General features: G+C 43.9%; 1 protein-coding gene across 11 annotated transcripts in view; it reads right to left on the reverse strand.

The window, feature by feature from the left end:
- ENOX1 (ecto-NOX disulfide-thiol exchanger 1) overlaps positions 1–18902 on the reverse strand; it is a 478832-nt gene that overhangs the window by 229198 nt on the left and 230732 nt on the right. For all 11 annotated transcript variants that reach the window (XM_083168953.1, XM_083168947.1, XM_083168950.1 and 8 more), the window contains one exon: positions 17743–17801. The gene's annotated coding sequence lies outside the window, so the exon portion shown is untranslated. The remainder of the gene's footprint in view (positions 1–17742; positions 17802–18902) is intronic.

Raw genomic sequence — 18902 nt, forward strand, 5'->3', positions numbered from 1 at the left:
TCGTCAAAATAGCAGACGCTTTTGCCAGGTTTGTAGTCCGTTTTTGACAATGCAGTTTTGGTCATAACAACTAAACGATGATAAAAAAAAAATGGGCAAAAAAAGGAGGAATTGAATACCCCCTAAGTCTGTCTGTTATTAACCAGAGTGTTTTATTACTGGTGTTCCAATTGTGAAGTGCAATAAAATATGCTTTGCAATATAAGAAAATATTTATTATTAATAATAACAATACTACACAGACTGAAGGCATAAAATGAAATGTAATGGCTTGCAGAGATGTAACTAGGACAATAATATCACCAATGCCCAGGGCACAAAGTCCAGAGGGCTACAAGTCCAAGATTAAATTGCTTAATTGCCCATCTAGCCTCCGTTAAGATGTATATACACGATCCACTTTGGTCATAATTCAGATATGTACACAAACCTGATCACTTATGTACATCTACAACGGAAGACCATCTGCATAACCTCAGGTTCTGTACAGCGCATGGGCAGATATCTTTCTGTACTGAAAATCACAGTGCCCCATAAACCACTTGGGGGCAAAATAAAAACAAGGTCGTCGATGGGCAATGTTTAAAACAACTCATGCTTTGGCCCAGTTTTATTACAGTGCAAAGGCATCTATTTACATCTCTTCCAGCATTAGCATATATCGCACAGCCAATGTGTACCACCAATCAAACCAGCTGTTTCTGAATCATGCCATATGTGTGGTCGCATGTGCAAACTATACGACGCAAGGCACATCATATATCGCATCATCCCATCTGGACATGCAATACATGAAATGGGATGATGACAATGGCACTGAAACTGGAGGGAGGTAGAATCCGAGTAAAATTTACTTCACAGAAAGTGTAGCGGATAAGGGGAATAGCTTCCCGCAAGAGGTGGTATATGCTAAGACAGTAGAGAAATGTAAACATGCATGGGATAGACATGTAGATATCCTTAAAAAGAAATAAGGATCCTATAGGGTTTGAGGTAATAATATGGTTAAAAAAGGACAGAGTACAGATGGAGCCGCTGCCATCCTTGGCCGGCGCTCGCCAGATTCCTTTCACTGGCAAGCGCCGGCGATAGAGACTGGGACACGCATGCATCCCAGTATCACAACGGCTGGGCAGCGTCTCCCTGCCGGTCTCCGCTTCAGGGAGGTGCTGCCCAGTTCGGGGGGGGGGGGGGGTCGGGGAGGCGAGGGGGACCGGTGGCGACGGCAGCGGGCCCCCCCAAGCTCAATATATAGTAAGGTGTGTACCCATCTTAAGAGACTTGGGGAATGGAGGGTGTGTGTAATAAGGGGGATGTAGAGGAGACTCTAGTCCTTAAAAAAAAAAACAATAACAGTGTCCTCAATGGGCTAGGCATGCCATGCTCAGTAAAGTGGTCACAGCACCTTACTATCACTTTGTCCAAATCTATGTAGAAACAACTGCAGCACAACAGGCAAGAGGATGTTCCTATAATTAGCTACTCCTTTACCTAACAACCAAATCTCTAATGTTCAGTGATCGATGTTTCACAAAAAAAAGTACTTTACTGGACTGTGTGCAAATGAATATATAAAAATACAAATCTGAAACCATGCAATACACTGTTATTGTACTATTTCTTGATGCGACAACTATCAATGACTGAATGTAGAGTTGCAAAATAATTTCAGAGAGGTTTTTGTTGACATTCAAATGGAGTCTTCAGAAGATTTATAGCATCACGTTTTGCAGCACCCTTGAAAAATACTCTTCACTGCAGCCCCTCTTTGTACATAGAAGCACTAGAGGTACTGTATAGCCCTTAGATACAATGTCCAATGCCAGAAAATACAACTAGATTTGTTACTAGATATTTAGGAATTTTACATGCTATAAGTTTTTTATTTGTGAACACATTCAAACATCTGCATCTGCAAGGCAGATTTGTCAGCCCATGGATTGGCTACTAGTTTTCTATTGTATTCAATATAAAAACCTTTACTTACACACAAGGCTATTAACCAAACTGCACCAACATACATCTCTTTGCTTATCTCAATATATATCACAACTTGACATCTCCGCTTTACAGGACTTTTTCAGGTTCCACTCACTGGGAAATGCCCACCCCCCACAAACAATATGTCTCTCCAGTATTCAATCTTCAAGCATTGCCTGGAAATGCACATTTTCAGATAAGCTAATCAGATTCCAGAACTGCCTAAATACATTTAATAAGCTATTCTACCAAAATCATCCCATCTATACATAATCTCACATGTTTTGTCTATATGCATACACTCTCACATCCATCTCATGTCATAAAGCCCCTTTGCAATCTGGCACAAGAATTATGCATCAGACTGAGGGGGCCAGATGCACTAAACTTCCAAAGTGATAAAATGGAGAGTGATAAACAACCATCCAATCAGCTCCTACCTGCCATCAGCAGGAGCTGATTGACTGGTTGTTTATCATTCTCCTTTTTATCACTTTTGAAGCTTAGTGAATTTGACCCAGAACCTGTTCCTTGTGTATCAATACCTATTTCCATATAGATTTTAAGGGCCTTCCTACCTCTAAGGGGGGGTATTCAATTGGTGGCAAATTTTTCATCTAGGTGAACATTTTTCACTTCTGGATGATTTTAGATTGAATTTCAATTCAATCGATTCAGTTTAAGTGCTGATTTTTCAACTAGGCAAAAAAAATTGCCAATCCACAGGTTTTCGTCAAAATAGCAGACGCTTTTGCCAGGTTTGTAGTCCGTTTTTGACAATGCAGTTTTGGTCATAACAACTAAACGATGATAAAAAAAAAATGGGCAAAAAAAGGAGGAATTGAATACCCCCTAAGTCTGTCTGTTATTAACCAGAGTGTTTTATTACTGGTGTTCCAATTGTGAAGTGCAATAAAATATGCTTTGCAATATAAGAAAATATTTATTATTAATAATAACAATACTACACAGACTGAAGGCATAAAATGAAATGTAATGGCTTGCAGAGGTGTAACTAGGACAATAATATCACCAATGCCCAGGGCACAAAGTCCAGAGGGCTACAAGTCCAAGATTAAATTGCTTAATTGCCCATCTAGCCTCCGTTAAGATGTATATACACGATCCACTTTGGTCATAATTCAGATATGTACACAAACCTGATCACTTATGTACATCTACAACGGAAGACCATCTGCATAACCTCAGGTTCTGTACAGCGCATGGGCAGATATCTTTCTGTACTGAAAATCACAGTGCCCCATAAACCACTTGGGGGCAAAATAAAAACAAGGTCGTCGATGGGCAATGTTTAAAACAACTCATGCTTTGGCCCAGTTTTATTACAGTGCAAAGGCATCTATTTACATCTCTTCCAGCATTAGCATATATCGCACAGCCAATGTGTACCACCAATCAAACCAGCTGTTTCTGAATCATGCCATATGTGTGGTCGCATGTGCAAACTATACGACGCAAGGCACATCATATATCGCATCATCCCATCTGGACATGCAATACATGAAATGGGATGATGACAATGGCACTGAAACTGGAGGGAGGTAGAATCCGAGTAAAATTTACTTCACAGAAAGTGTAGCGGATAAGGGGAATAGCTTCCCGCAAGAGGTGGTATATGCTAAGACAGTAGAGAAATGTAAACATGCATGGGATAGACATGTAGATATCCTTAAAAAGAAATAAGGATCCTATAGGGTTTGAGGTAATAATATGGTTAAAAAAGGACAGAGTACAGATGGAGCCGCTGCCATCCTTGGCCGGCGCTCGCCAGATTCCTTTCACTGGCAAGCGCCGGCGATAGAGACTGGGACACGCATGCATCCCAGTATCACAACGGCTGGGCAGCGTCTCCCTGCCGGTCTCCGCTTCAGGGAGGTGCTGCCCAGTTCGGGGGGGGGGGGGGGGGTCGGGGAGGCGAGGGGGACCGGTGGCGACGGCAGCGGGCCCCCCCAAGCTCAATATATAGTAAGGTGTGTACCCATCTTAAGAGACTTGGGGAATGGAGGGTGTGTGTAATAAGGGGGATGTAGAGGAGACTCTAGTCCTTAAAAAAAAAAACAATAACAGTGTCCTCAATGGGCTAGGCATGCCATGCTCAGTAAAGTGGTCACAGCACCTTACTATCACTTTGTCCAAATCTATGTAGAAACAACTGCAGCACAACAGGCAAGAGGATGTTCCTATAATTAGCTACTCCTTTACCTAACAACCAAATCTCTAATGTTCAGTGATCGATGTTTCACAAAAAAAAGTACTTTACTGGACTGTGTGCAAATGAATATATAAAAATACAAATCTGAAACCATGCAATACACTGTTATTGTACTATTTCTTGATGCGACAACTATCAATGACTGAATGTAGAGTTGCAAAATAATTTCAGAGAGGTTTTTGTTGACATTCAAATGGAGTCTTCAGAAGATTTATAGCATCACGTTTTGCAGCACCCTTGAAAAATACTCTTCACTGCAGCCCCTCTTTGTACATAGAAGCACTAGAGGTACTGTATAGCCCTTAGATACAATGTCCAATGCCAGAAAATACAACTAGATTTGTTACTAGATATTTAGGAATTTTACATGCTATAAGTTTTTTATTTGTGAACACATTCAAACACTTTTTTAGTACATGATAACTCAGTTTATCCTCTACGTCAGGGGTGGAGAACCTCAGGCCCGGGGGACGTATGCGGCCCCCGTAGCCGGTCTGAGTGGCCCGGCCACCGGCTTTGCCGGGAGTCAAGTATAGGGGAATTCTCGCAAGAGGTCGGTAGTTCTCGTGAGATTCCGCTTAATCAATAGCAGCCGAAGACTGTCAGTCCTATTCAGTGGCAGCCGCCGGAGAGTGGGGCGGCAGCAGCAGGACAATTTGTAAGAGATTTTTACATATGGCCCCTGAAGGATTTTTTCCCCAAACGGCCCTTGGCACAAAAAAGGTTCCCTACCCCTGCTCTATGTAATGCACTATTCACTTTTCATCGAAGTCCCCATCCCTTAATATGCACCAACGCTTGATGAGTCATGCGAACCCGTCGAAGAAAGCTGGTGGTTGTTGTCGACAACAGCAGGACCAAACGCCAGCTTTCGCCTGTCAGAGTAGAAGTGTGGACTTTTAAGGTGCTTTCATCTTTGGCAAGAAGTTAAAGTCGCATGGCGCAAGGGCGGGCTGCACAATGGGTGTGGAAGGACCTCCTTGAACTGCAGACACTGCAACCCTTTTCCCAAAGATGAACAAGCACCTTAAGGGTCAACACTTCAACTCTGACGTATACTGTAATTATAACGTGGTTCAGCTAACATCAAGAAAAAAATTCAGATATACAGACTAAGCAGCAACCTGCTTGGTAACAAGAATGAACATGCATTGCCCACCTAAAGAAACAGTAAACCTTTATATAAGCCAAGTAAGTTATTTTAGGAAAGCAGAATATTTCAGAAAGAATAAAAGGTTTGCAGGCTTCTTTTCAAGGTGAAAGTACATTGGTTCTTCATTATTTGCATTTGCATGTACTGTCACACACCAGTAACTTCTCAGCAAATATGAATACATTTCCAAATCTTCTGTATATGAAGGCTGAGCATGCCACACTTCAGGGGAGAGGGGTTTTTATCACTACAGAAAACATTACTCGTGCTTTTCTTAGAAAAATTACAGCAAATACATGCTTCTTTTTATAAAAATGGAAAGTGGAGTGTCCTTTTCTCCAAACAAATCACTGAGCTTTCAAACAGCATTTAATCATGATTCATATAATGTTTTGTTAAATTGGGAATTTTGCCTAATTATATAACTAAGATGTCTCCACTAATTGCCGAGAGTCAGGAAGGAAAAATGGTGTTGAAAACAAGTGTGAAATCATTATTGTTTAGCGATATATTTATTTGGCACAGAACGGCAGTTACAGAATGAGATAATAAAGTCTAGTCTGTGCCAGTGCCGAACCCAATAGATTGCATTTAACCCAGTGTATGTAAATTACTATATATAACAATTGATATATTTTTTTAAATATGATGAAAGATACATCTACTATTTAAAAGATGCTGCCTCACAAGTATTATTTTTATCACACTATAGCTTCACACATGTAGGTAAGGTGTTCTGTGGGCAGTGGTAGGTACTGTAACATGTACTGGTGAAGCTCAATGGGTTTTTTTTTTTTCAGAAAAATAATTTGAATTCATGGAAAGGAACCTGAACAGACCAACGAATGCAGGTAATAGTCTCGCTCAGGACTATCCCAATAGTCCGGATAAGCCATTATGAGCTGCAGCTTGTTAAGGATTTGACAAAAATGAGGCAGCGACTTTGCAAAAACACAAGTTTCACCTGAGGTTTCATCCGAAGCAGTTCTTTTTATCACCCGATTAAAAAAAATGCCGAAACAGCAAAAAAAGACCAAAATACATCTGTTTGTTGTTCTAAATCAGTGGTAGCCAACCCTAGCCCTCGAGAGCTACCAACAGTTCACATTTTCCAGACAACCTAGCTGCTGCACAGCTGCACTCATTAATCACTGACACATTTTAAAAGATCCACAGATGGAGCTAATTAGCTCACTTGTGATTCTGTGAGGAGACCTGCAAAACATGCACTGTTGGTAGCTCTCGAGGACTAGGGTTGTCTACCCCAGTTCTGAATGATTATGCAGGGATAATGGGATAATAGTTTACCAAACACTCCCCCCTGCGTATATCACCGAGAACGGAATAGCTCTCTATTTGTATAAATGGAAACACTACACAAAACATAATAAAACAGTTTGGGCTACTGTGGTATAAGTTCCCATCATACAGATGTATCCTTATACATGTTGCTGCAGTTAAGCCAAACCACTCCTCTTGGCATAACAGGGGATTGAGTCCCTGCTAGTGATGGGTGTATTTTCTACGAGAAATAAACCCTACTGGGAGACTGTGCTGATTAATTTGATCTATTACACTTGTACACTTGTATATCTGTGTGCAAATGAGTCTATGAATTTGCATATAAAGTGCTACAATGTAGCATTTGCAGCTTTTTTTAATTTAATTTAATTTTTTTCATGTCAAGTTCATTTTGTGCTTCATATAGATATTATGTTGCACACAGATATACAAGTGTAGCAAAACAAATCTAAAACACAATTTCGGCAAAAAACGTTCTACCTGTCAGCTCACTTGTACTAGGCATTTCCAGCCGTGCAGCGTACTGAGGCTAGACGCAGAACATATCTGTGTGTGGGTAATGGTGATTCTTTTCATAACAAGAAATGTTTTCAATTGCAAACCCAATAATGGTTCACCTTAAACTAGTATTGAACTGTATATAATATACGACGGTAAAAAAACAAAACACATTTTGCACTACAGGGAGAGGAAATATAATGTTCCAATAGCTGCCCAGTATGATTTTTTCAATAGAACTTTTTATTCACAATACAAAATGGTTTTGCTCTAGAACATACTCTGCATCTCTAGCCCACGCTCAATGTATGTACAACACTACCTTAATTCACAATGTGGAAAAAGAACGGACTGAGAAAAGCGAAGGTTAGTCCAGGTCAACGCCTTAATCTCTGTAATAGAAGAGTGTCAGGATAATGTGTTCTCTCATTAATCTTTCACAGCTCATTATATCTTGAACACACCATGTGACAAAATACTCAATACATCAGATGTTCCATACACAAAGGCTACAAATGGATGCCAATGTTCTGTCAGTTTTCCTCATTCATTTCATATGACCCTTTACACCAAGCAAACCTGTAAAACTGCAGGGGGGCAGCTATAAAATGTGCAGATCTCACTTTGAAGTAAAACCCCACCCAAATCTAATTCTCTCTGCACAAGTAACATCTGCCCCACCTGCAGTGCCCATGGTTTTGTCCATCTAAGACGGATTTTGTCATAAAAAGTGAACTAGAATAAGGCCCTTTATGAGAATAGCTACAGGATTAACCTCGCTGATAACAAGAGGTCTGTGACAATTTGGAATGATGGCTGTAATAGTTAAATGCAGATCGTTTGTAATGTACGGTGTTTCATATTTCATAAAAGCCCAGTTGCAGTTATTTCAGATAATAGGATCCATAAGTATGGCACAAGGAACCTTTGTTTATAGCAGCCAATTTATACAGAGACTCGCAGTCTACGGTATTCGTGGCTTCCTGACATGTTTCAGCTTGGTTTTTTTTCTAATTTGTAGTAATTAAACATAAAAGACGTGGATCTTATCGCTCTAGTATTTAGCTTTGGAAATGGAAAGATTTAAGCATTAGAATTAGGAGTCACTTTTACCAACTGTAACATAGACTGCTGAGAAAGGCCAGCAGTTTCCAGGCTGAATATCTACCTACCTCTGTGACATTTTATTGGATTACTTTCCAAATGCACTCCATCATGAGTATAATTATTGTCTTTCCCTCAATATAAAAGACCACATCTACTGTATCCTCACTTTCAGATTAGGAAATGCGAATGCTATCAAATACTGCTTTAGCATAGATGTCAAGAAATCTATCAACAGCATTAAAATGATGGCCCATCAGAATGATGGCCCTCAAAGCTGAAATCATTATTCTTGTAACCCTGACAGCAAAGCAAAATTGGAACAGCAAATACAGTGATTTAAAACCTCAGAGGCAGAAGTGAGCATGTCATTTTATCTGTGCACATAGCAGCAGCCCACAGAAACCCTGGCCTGATAGCAGCAGTGCAAAAGCTGCTTTCTGACTTCATATTTCCACATACACAATTTGAAATGTTTAGCACCCAATCAACATGACAAAAACGGCATCAGAAATCGGATCCCTTCAGATTCAGTTATTGAATTTATTTTCACAATTTATCCCAACAGAATATCTTCAAACTCCCTTACTTTGAAATTGTAGGTACCAATTGATATTACTGGGTATTCTGTAAGACTTGTTGCCCATTAAGTAAGTAAATAAGTTTTACTTCTACAGGTTGAGTATCCCTTATCCGAAATGCACTCGCGCAAAGCACTCCTGGGACCGCTGGAGACGCCGGAGAGGATGCTGAAGGCCTGCCGTGGATGCCGGAGGACTTGGTAAGTATTAAAAGAGGGTTTAAAAGTATTAAAACACGTTTTTTGGAATAATTCGGATACGGGATGCCCGGATACGGGATGCCCGACCTGTATAGCACACTTTCTCCAACAGGACTCAAGGCGCTTGACAGACATTAAAAATAATGCATATACTGTAATACAAAGGGATATCAGAACGAGCAACAATGGCAGTACAGATATACATCACACATACAGATATGCACTAGACCAGTGGTCGCCAACCTTATTGTGGGTGTGAAAAAATAGGATTTTAATACCTACCGGTAAATCCTTTTCTCGAAGTTCTTATGGGATACAGGGAGTCGTTCATAACGATGGGGGAAAAGAGCTTATCCGAAGGAGACAGGCACATATAAAAATTTATACAGGGTGTACTGGCTCCTCCCCTCTGCTCCCCTCCCTCTAGCTTCAGTTAAGTGAACTGTGCCGAAGGAGAAGAACAATATGAGAGGAATATGTGTATATTTACCGTGGTGAGATTCATCCAGCACACCCAACATTCAACATAACAGACCACATTAGCAACCCCAGAACCTGGGAAGTCTAAGGGCCTAAGAACATGTCAACATGACAACTATTTTGAACTGTGTTCCAACTGGAACAATGTATAGGATTATCACCTAAGTGACAATTTACACTCGTGAACCTTTAAGGTACACTATGTAACTGTAAGTTACCTAGGTAACCTACACCCTTATGTCCGCCAGGAACAAAAAAGGGTAGTAGAAGGACCCAGTATTGGTCCATATCTCACAAAGTGAGCAAGGCAAACCTCCGCACAGAGGCGGGCGCCCTGTATCCCATAAGAACTTCGAGAAAAGGATTTACCGGTAGGTATTAAAATCCTATTTTCTCTATCATTCTTATGGGATACAGGGAGTCGTTCATAATGATGGGGATATACCAAAGATATCAGAACGGGCGGGATTGTGCGGAACCTATTGCCGCAGCACCGCTTGCCCAAACTGAGTATCCTCAGTGGCCAGAGCATCAAACTTATAAAATTTGACAAAAGTGTGTTGGCCAGACCATGTGGCTGCTCTACACAATTGTAAGGCCGAAACTCCTCGGGCAGCCGCCCAGGATGTCCCCACAGAACGAGTAGAGTGAGCTTTCACCCCAACAGGCATAGGATGCTTTGCTACCACATAAGCCTGTTTAATGGTTGCACATATCCATCGTGCAATAGACTGCTTGGAAGCAGGACGTCCAATCTTTTGGGCATCATAAAGGACGAAAAGTCCATCAGTTTTGCGAATCCTTGCTGTTCTCCTGATGTAGACACGGAGAATCCTTACTACGTCCAAGGACGTTGGCACCTCAGAATGAGGCCCACCAGCAGGAACCACAATTGGCTGGTTCACATGGAACGCAGACACCACTTTGGGTAGAAAACGCGGGTTAGTGCGTAATTCTGCCCTGTCCTCAAAGAATATCAAATAAGGACTCTTGCAAGTCAATGCCCCTAGCTCCGAGACCCTCCTAGCCGAAGCTAGGGCTAGTAAGACCCCTGTCTTCCAAGTTAAATATTTCAGGTCAATTTCCTCCAAGGGCTCAAACCAGGAGGATTTAAGGAACTTCAGCACAACATCCAAGTCCCACGGTGGAGTAGGGGCCACAAAAGTCTGCACTTCAGGAATATTAGCCAGTTTCCTCTGGAAAAAAACAGATAATGCAGATACCTGCACTTTCAAAGAGCCTAGGCGTAGGCCTAGATCCAGACCAGCTTGAAGAAAGCTAAGAAACCTTTCCAGCTTGAACTCTGAAGGAGTAAACTTTTCCTGTTCACACAAACCCACATATCTTTTCCAGATATGGTGGTAATGTGCAGCCGTTACCGGTTTCCTTGCACTTGTCATAGTTCTGATGACTGAAGTGTGAAACCCCTTCTGAGTCAGGATCTGCCGTTCAACTTCCAGGCAGTCAAACGCAGCTGTTCCAAGGCCTGGAAGACGCACGGTCCTTGCATGAGTAGATCTCTTTGCAGGGGTAGGCGCCACGAGTCCCTTTGTAGACTTAGAAGCTCTGGGTACCACGTTCTTCGTGGCCAGTCTGGAGCCACCAGAATCACCTCGGTTCCGTCTCTTCTTATCTTCCTTAGCACCCGAGCCACTAGGGGGATCGGTGGGAAGACATACACCAGGCTGTTGAACGCCCACGGTATGGAGAGGGCGTCCACTCATTCTGCCTGAGGGTCTCTTGCCCTCGAGAAGTACCTGGATACTTTCCAGTTGTTTCTTGATGCCATCAAGTCTACCAGTGGGGTCCCCCACCGAGCCACCAGAGAACTGAATACCTGGTGGTGTAGACTCCATTCCCCGGGGTGGAGCTCATGGCGACTGAGGAAGTCTGCTTCCCAGTTGTCCACCCCGGGTATGAATATGGCCGAGAGCGCCTGGCAGTGACTCTCTGCCCAGGACAGGATCTTCGATGCTTCCCTCATACAGGGCCTGCTTTTGGTCCCGCCCTGTCTGTTCAGGAATGCCACCGTGGTGGCATTGTCTGATTGGATGCGGACCGCCTGACCGCTGAGGAGAGGGGCCGCCTTCAGAAGTGCGTAATACACAGCACGTAACTCCAGGTTGTTGATATGGAGGCGTGTTTCCCATAGGGTCCACTTGCCCTGAAAGGACTGACCCATGGTCACTGCCCCCCATCCCGTGAGGCTTGCATCCGTGGTGACTAAGACCCAATCCTGGATGCCAATCCGACGCCCTGCCAGCAGGTTGGGCGTGTGGAGCCACCACTGTAGTGACAGTCTGGTCCGAGATGACAACACAATTCGCCGGTGCATCTGGCGGTGTGAACCGGACCACTTCCCTAGGAGATCGAGCTGGAAAATCCTGCTGTGAAACCTCCCGAATTGGAGAGCCTCGAAAGAGGCGACCATCTTTCCCAATAAGACAATGCACTGGTGCACCGTCACCTGGGGGGTCCTCAGCAAGTCTGTGACCAGCTGCTGGATGTCCAACACCTTGTCCTGTGGCAGGGACACTCTCATGAGAGCTGTGTCCATCACCATCCCCAGGAACTGCAGTCTCTGTGAAGGGATCAGAGAGGACTTTGCCAGATTCAGGAGCCAACCATGGCCCGACAGGGTCTGAATGGTAACTTGTAAGGCTGTCTGTAATTCCTGTGGCGACCGCGCCTTTACTAGCAGGTCGTCCAAGTATGGTATCACACAGATACCCTTTTTTCTTAAAACCACCATCATCTCCGCCATCACCTTGGTGAATATGCGCGGGGCTGAGGACAAGCCGAAAGGCAGTGCGCGAAACTGATCGTGCTCGTTTAGCAGCGCAAACCTCAGGTATTTCTGATGAGGGGGCCATATAGGGATGTGAAGGTAGGCGTCCTTCACATCTAAGGACGCCAAGAACTCCCCCTCCTCCAGTGCCGCTATCACGGCCCGCAAGGACTCCATCTTGAATTTGGTTACTTTCAAGAAAGGATTCAGGGATTTTAAGTTCAGAATCGGGCGTACTGACCCGTCTGGTTTTGGAACTACAAATAGGTTCGAGTAATAACCCTGCCCCCTCTCTAGGGGAGGGACCCGGGTTATCACCTTGGCCTGTACCAGCTTTTGGATTGCCTGCTGCAACACCACTTGGTCCTCTGGGGACGCTGGGAGGCCTGATTTGAAGAACCTCTGAGGTGGCTGTATTGCAAACTCCAGCTTGTAGCCGTGCGTAATAAGAACCTGTACCCAAGAATTGAGGCACGAGGCTTCCCAAACCTGGCCGAAGAACGCCAGTCTGGCTCCCACCTCTGCCGGAGCTAATGGTGGAGCCCCACCGTCATGCTGCGGGTTTTGCAGCTGCCCCGGAAGGCCGCTCTGCGGTGGCCGAGGCGGAAGGCTTCCTGAATTTTCCACGGGAGCCTCTTGCAGCATTTGAGCCACCCCTGGCTTTAGGGCGGAATTTACTAGCCCGAAAGGACTGCTGGGAGTGAGCTTGAAAAGGACGCTTCGGCGCCTGTGGAGTAGATGGCAGGAAAGTGGATTTTCCCGCCGTGGCTTTAGAGATTAATTCGTCTAAATCACTCCCAAATAACCTGCCACCTGTGAAGGGGAGGTTTTCTACACTCCTTTTGGAGTCAGCGTCAGCTACCCACTGCCGGAGCCAGAGGGATCTGCGCCCTGACACTGCCATGGCTGAGTTACGGCCGTTAATGGCTCCTAACTCCTTCTGCGCTTCACACAGAACTTTAGCAGTGTCCTGAATATGGTGTAATTTCTCAGACACCTGTGCTACTGTCATGTCGCCCAGAAGACCTTCCTGGATCTGGGAGGCCCATGTGTAAATGGACTTGGCCATATAGCAACTAGCTAATACAGGACGCTGACACGCGCCACTAGCAGTAAAGATGGACTTCAAGGTGTTTTCAACCTTTCTGTCCGTGGTGTCTTTTAGTGAAGACGACCCTGGTACTGGGAGTACCATCTTTTTGGCTAAGCGAGACACCGAAGAATCAACCTCTGGTGGCTCCTCCCACACCTTACGTCCCTCAGGATCGAAGGGAAACGTGGACTTAAACTTTTTAGCCACTTTAAACCTCATTTCTGGGTTATTCCACGCTGACTTGAATGTACTTTCCAGGTCAGCCTGCTCAGGGAAAACCACCTGTTGCTTTTTCTGAGTAGCAAAGAAGGCATCCCCTGCTGTGGATTCAGCTAAGGGAAGGTCCAACACCTCCCTGATTGCCATAATCAATGGCTCTGTGCCCCGCAGCAGTGACTGTGAAGCATCAGGCTCGTCATTTACCTGCGTCTGCATCATCCACATCATAATCATCATCCCCATCATCAGCCCCGGAATCAGGGGTTTGAGAGGGGGCCTTTCTCTTACGAGTATCCCCAGGGGTGGGAGTAATTACATCCACTCTAGCAGAGAGGATAGCCAGCTCCCTTTGTACTCTCTGGGTCTGTGCTGCAGTAGCAGTTAACTGTGTAGTCACAGTTTCAAGCATGGTTTTTATACCTGTAGCCCAGGCTGGCTCCTGTGAGCTGTCCTGTGTGCTACTCTGCTGCCCAGTTAGTTGTGGGGGGACCCCAGTACTTTGTGGGGACATGCATGGCTCACAAGTAACCTGTGATGAAGATGCTGGCACAAACTTATCACTGCACACCATACATGTAAGTTTCCTCACCATTGTGACAAACAAACAGTCTCCCCTCACACAGCGCGCACACACAGTGGATATGCAGTGTGAAATTAACCAGATAAATACTATGTGTAGCCTTATCTGATCTTGTACAGCTTAACAAGCCAGTGGGGTGGTGTACAGAGGATAATGGAGGAGACCAATACACCTGATAACCTTAGCTCTCCGATTAGAAGGGCTGGTAATACAGTACAGTAATCAATAACAGTACTTTACAGTGTAAGCAGGCAAGTGTACAAGTACACAAGCGCTGAAAACCTGAAGCTGTCTCTGCAAGCAGATTCCCTCTGATCCACACCGCTGAGGAGTGTCTGGAGCAGTATAATGGCGTTTTCAGCAGCCAGGGAAGAAGCAGGAAGCAGGTTTTGGCGCCCTCACAGAGCTTGTCTCACTCTGGGTAAGCTCCGCCCAGCGTAATGGCGCCGGAGCTTACCTGCGTTTTATACGGAGACTGACATTGGGGAATGTCCAAACCTCTTTGGTAACTGCCCTGGACAATACAGGAACTGTACCCTGTCCCAGTGTAGGCAGGGGGTTACGCGGTCCCTGTGCAGGGCACCGCCATACCGCCGCCATCTTGCCGCACAATAACCCGGGGACCCCACGGCGGGGGACCCCGGGGTAATACTCACCACTGACGAGTTCAGACTGGACTAGGGGTGTGCGGCGTGCCAGGGGTGTGCGCGCTGCAGCGCAATGCCCGCGGTAACATCACCCACTCAGGACGGTGGTCCTGTGGCAGGGACAGCTCGGTACCTTGAAGTGGCCAGCAGCTGAACCCTTCCCCTAGTCTCCCACGACGCAGGACTGCTGTTAAGTCCAAACAGCAGCCCCAAAATAATAAAGAAAATAAAACAGAAGATAAAACTCTCTGGAGCTCTTCCTGATCTGTGATTCTCCTGAGGCACAGTTCTCAAACTGAAGCTAGAGGGAGGGGAGCAGAGGGGAGGAGCCAGTACACCCTGTATAAATTTTTATATGTGCCTGTCTCCTTCGGATAAGCTCTTTTCCCCCATCGTTATGAACGACTCCCTGTATCCCATAAGAATGATAGAGAAATGAAACAGAAACAGCAGAACAAAAACAGAGCACAATTAACAGTACAATTCTTAGTACACAATACAGCTGAGCTATAAGGAAGTGAGTGAGAAGAGATGCAGGTATAGATGGTAGGTAAGAGAGCTGTAACTGGAATGCAAGAAGAGTGCTGTGAGAACAGGAGGTAAGAGGGCCCTGCTCCAAAGAGCTTACAGTCTAGAGGGAGGGGGAGACAGACCGGTGACACGAGGTGCAGGTAAGGAGACCTGAAGGCAAGAAGTGAGCATGGCAGGGATAGGCAGGACATGAGGCAGCAGGTAGAGAGAATGGGCAAAGTAGTCTTCTCCTTCCTCCACCTGCACCCTTGTGGCCCACCGCCAGTGCGTCCCGAGGACCAAGGCCATGAATGCCCCACCACACATGAACATATCAATATGTGGTGCAACCTGCCAATGGAGAGACCACCCATGCAGCCATCTGAGTGAGGCACACAGTGTAGGTTGCTGCTGGCAGGCTGTGCATAGTAGAGGTGTAGCATGCGGTGTGGGGTAACAGGAAGAAAATGTAAGAGAATAATACAGTAGCATAAAAGGCAGCATTAAGACAGTGGAAGTTCAATAAAAAAGTAATGGAAGTAGATTTTGCATGTTTCAGGGAGCAAAAGATGGATCTGTTCGCAGAATGCATGCTCCCTGCCTTTTCAGTGGGGGGTGGAGGGGCGTGGGGTGCCAGCCTGGGCCATTAGCATATGTGAACGCCCAGTGTTTCATGGGCGTTCCCATGAAACCGATGGGCATATACATGCTAATGCGCGCGGACAGCTGACCTAACCGGAACCAGCGGCCCGCACAATTTCCTGGAATTCTACATACATATGTATGAGTAGTCTGGACCACCATCATTCGAAAGATGGGGGAAGTTCCCACTGGCATGCGAATGGATGTTTATGCCAAACAACCATTTGCATGCCGGGTGAACGAACCCGGCGTGTGAAGGGGGATGGGCATACCACCATTCACAGGGCGTGTTCTGGTTGACTCGCTGGGGTGTGAATTCGCACCCCAGCGAGTCGACCAGAATAAGGGCCTTTGAGTGCTATTTTTAGTGTGTCTGTGATACGAATAATTTGCAAAAAGTTCAAGTAAATTACAGTAGACTACGGCTCTAGAAGCAGCTAAGTCATGGTGGGTCATACGAAATGGCTTAAATCCATTCCATTTCTTAGACAATGGAATACTGCTTTCTACATTACTTTAAGTGTTTTTGATTGAAGTTCTAGAAGTAGGAAAAAAGCTTAGGTAAAGTGAATTCTAGCAATGCACAGCTTTAATTTAATTTATTGGTTTTATTAATACTCCTTTTTATTTTACTGTTTAGAGTGATTTAGCATTGAAGAAAAAAGAAAAACATTATCCAAAACAATGATGAGAGGAATTTTACTCAATACTGTAGTTCTGCCACTGATTTTCACTTTAGTACAAATTGTTGTTTTAGCTAATGTGTTTATAGGGAGTCTTTAAATACAATATGACAGCACTGACAGCGACTCGCAGTGCTTCCATTTCATCTTGGCAACCCTATGCTGAGCCAGCCATGGCAGCATTATGATATTGTCTACCCATTGACAATGCTATGTTCTGTCCTTTGAGAAAACAAAAGCTATTTTACAACTACTTTTGTACGTGACTCTAGAATGCATTTCCCATACCTTACCCTTACTATCTGTAGTTCCACCTATTTGCTACTCTCAAATCTTCAATCAACAAGAAAAATGTCCTTACTCTGCTTTGCTCTCAGTGCAATACATTCTCCGGTGTGGCGACATATCTTGCACAGAGGTTATGTGAGTGTACAGAATTGTCGTACTGCGGTCACTAATGTATTATGCTTAACATTACACTTTTAATTTCGCAAAATCCTCACAAAATGTGAGTGTCAATTTTGTAAACTATTAACAAAAAGCTAAAAGCGTCACAACTAATTAATACTGCGGTCTACACAGAACACTACATGAACTCTATTATTCCCAAATGGGACCTCCCACACCAACTGAATTCAGACATCTGATTACTTTACCCGATTGTTAATGATAGGTCACAGGACCCATCCAAAGAGCCTATACAGCCTACTTGAGGAGAAATAAAGCTATTAAACAATTCCTTTCTGCATGATATCTCATGGTACTCTAATTAGACATTTACATTTAACTATGTCCTGTATTGATCCAACGTAACCTTCATGGCCTCGAAGAGGTAGTCACCATCTGACTCAACGTGCCTGAGACTCCGACAGACAGCCTACTAGTTACTATTAATCATATGCGAGGCTTATGGAAGATACAGGTATATAGGTATGTTTCTCAGCGATATGGCTGCTTTGAAATGCAAATACATATCCTGTAACTATTCATAACAAAATCCATTTTCTCAGCAGCATTTAAAAACTCTCATAATTCAGTTTATCACTTGCCTTTGTAAATACTTAGAAGTTAAATTCTTTTCTTCAGTGTTGAAATGAAGTCAAGGAAGCTGAAAAAAAATCCAATATGTATGTTATTACCATAAATTAAGTAATGGTTTTCGTGCAAGTCAAAAGTTTTAATGGCTAAAGAGAAAGCATAAAATACAATCCTACATAATGGATATAATAAACATTTACAAAACGCTTTGTATATGAAAAACAAAGACCATATAAGCTTCTTATCTCTTTTGTATGCCAACATAAAAAAGCAGAGTCATTGTTTTATTACACAAAATATGGCTGTTGTACAATGAGAATTATTACAGCCAATAACACATGAGTAAGTCTCAGGGAAATAAGGCCATACTGGAGTGCACAAGTTGAAGTATATGATGAGGTTTTGACAACCAGTATGCTTTGCATAGTATTTGCTTTGTTTTGGTTGCGATGACAATGCATTGCCTAAATGATGTGTGTAATGTCTGCACCTTATACTTGTACTAGGCATACAATAATCACCAGATTGAGACAGATTGTAAACAGTTGTTATCTTTCTAGATGTCTTCACAAAAGGATTATACAGGCATGCAATCTATTATCAAAAAAGTCATTTTGTAGAACTCAATTATATTTTGGCAAATTTGTTGGGCCTGCTTTAGCTCATAACTTCTGTAGTAAGAAATAATGGTACTTGTGTCGTTTCACAGCGCCCGATATATCGGATGCGATCCAAAGTGATTTTTGACCTGTTCATAATGATTTTATATAGTGTGGCGAGCGCAGTAATCCGCGTCCGCTTGCCACGATTCGGGCTCGATGGTTTGTTGCGCTCGCCACACTATATAAAATCAACTCCAAGCATAGTGGAGTTATGAACAGGTCAAAAATCGGTTCGGATCGCATCGATATATCGTCCGATATCGCATCCGAAATATCGTGCGCCGTGAAACTACACAAGTACCGAAATACTTATATTGGTGGTACCAAATTTTAAGACTGGATAAGCATCTTGTGATGTCAGCTGACATCTGGTGATTTCCTCCCGAATGTGCCCGCATATCTGAGTGACTAGAGATTCACTTTTGATATGCGTGCACGCACAACATCTTTCAATGGTTGGCGACCATCGAAAAATGTGGGAGGTTTCCCCCTGGCATGCGAATGGATGT

This window comes from Crinia signifera, chromosome 2 (assembly GCF_055691185.1).
Source record: "Crinia signifera chromosome 2, ASM5569118v1, whole genome shotgun sequence".
NCBI classification, from domain to species: Eukaryota; Metazoa; Chordata; class Amphibia; order Anura; family Myobatrachidae; genus Crinia; species Crinia signifera.